We start from the raw sequence: 2170 nt of genomic DNA on the forward strand, positions 1-2170 counted from the left end.
ACTAGTAAGACCTTGGGAGGATATAAGTATGGATTTTGTACTTGAATTGCCTAAGACACTGAGAGAGAATGATTCTATATTTGTGGTAGCGGATAGATTTTTAAAGATGGCTCATTTCATACCTTGCAAGAAGACATCAGATGCATCGCATGTAGCACACCTATTTTTCAAGGAAGTGGTGAGATTGCATGGATTACCTAAGAGCATAGTTTTAGATAGAGACACTAAGTTTGTTGCCTATTTTTGGAGAACAATTTGGAAGAAGCTGAAGACAAATTTGAAGTTCAGTTCTACTTTTCACCCACAGACTAATGGATAGACAAAAGTTGTTAACCATAGTTTAGGAAACTTGTTGAGATGTTTAGTGGGAGATAAAATGGGAAGTTTAGATTTGATTATTGCACAACTAGAGTTTGCCTACAACAATTCAGTGTATAGAAGTACCAGAAAAACACCTTTTCTCATATAGTTATCGGAGTGCATCCTAGAAGTATATCAGAATTTAGAGACATTAGCAGTGAATACCGAAAAATTTCAAAAGCAGAAGATTTTGCAGATCACATGCCAACATTGCATATTCAAGTTAAGCAGCATTTGGAAGACATGAACAACAAATATAAGGAGAATCTCTCTTTTCTCCTTATAAGTTCCAACCGAGAATGTCTCTTTTCTCAGATATACCGTCACTTCATCACCAACTTCAATTAACCCCAACAGATCATCAAAATAGATCAAGTGATGGGACTCACTTTTCAATTAACCTCGAGAGTCTGATGCAGGAGCACTGGTCTAGTTCTTACAAGTTGGCCACTTTTCAGTGGAATTGCTTGAGAGTATGGCATTTCTTCTAGTTTGAGTGTTTAGTGTTGTGGTTTTGGGTTTATTCCCTTGTGTTCGTGATCCTTGTCATATTTGAGCTTCATGGCATTTGGTTTTGTTCTTGGTGAGTTATCGATTCCAATATTGACCTGTTTGATATGTTCTTACCAGTTAGCCTGGCAGTGTGTTGAGTGAAGTTGGATTGGGTTGCGATTGATCTTCATGACTTGTGGATCATTGGAGATGTTGCTTTGGGCATTGGCCAGTATTTATGGAGGTCCATGCATCATTTTATGTAGTGATAATTTTAAGAAAACCCCCCTCAAAAAAAGAAAAATCTTGGCAAATATTTATTTATTTTGGATAAAAATAATAATTTGTATTGGCGAATCTTAAAAAACAATACGTATGCATTAATTACTATTGTGCATAATTTCATTAAAAAAATTAAACTTTTAATAGAAAAGTAGAGGTCTAAGGTGAAAAATATTAATGAGTTTAAAGGGAAGACACTACTTTATTTAGTTACTACCATTAATTTAAATTAATCTAATAGCCTTCTATGTATTTTGTTAGATAAAATGTACTTAAAATTTGTAATACTCATGGGCCCAAAATTATTTTTATACCATTAATTTCCATTGAGGTCAACAATTGAAAAGCAACTCACCCCCCATGAGCATTATAGCTTGTAGGTACAATTTACCTCATGGAATGCAATGATGGTCATTAGATTATATTTTGAATCAATGATGGCAACTAAAGATTGCTAATAAAACCCTAAAGTAACTAATAATTATGATGCATTATTGGTGAATTAATTTAACTTTTTACAATAAATTATTAAATTTTGGCGAATTTGATCCAATCATGTATCGAATATTTTGCTGAATCTTTGAGTTAAAAAAATTAATAAAATAAATTATTTGGCAATTTAAATAAGACAAAAATAAAATTTTGTAAAAATGTGGTGATTGAGGTCACCTTAAAACTTGAATTATTAGCCAAATTTTGATATACAAATTTTTAAAAATAGCTAATTGGTGAATATTAGCCACTAAAAAAATCACTAGTTTTATGTTTTCGGAGATGTTTTTAGTGATTTGAGTCGACATGTTACCGTTGCACGTTTCATGAACTGGTTGGTCTTTCGGCTAACTTGATTGAGTTGCAATTACTTACGAATGGTATAAAGGGTGGTTTGTGAATCATTTGAGGGGCAGAAGTTAGAAGATAGAAGACAGAGTTTTGAGATCAAGCAAAGATGTAGATCCAACGAGATTCTAATCTGGTTGGACTAAGGCCGGAAGGCTGAGGTTCGGATTAGGGTAGAATCAACAAACTGTTCTCG

Source organism: Cryptomeria japonica, chromosome 7 (genome assembly GCF_030272615.1).
Source record: "Cryptomeria japonica chromosome 7, Sugi_1.0, whole genome shotgun sequence".
Taxonomy (NCBI): Eukaryota; Viridiplantae; Streptophyta; class Pinopsida; order Cupressales; family Cupressaceae; genus Cryptomeria; species Cryptomeria japonica.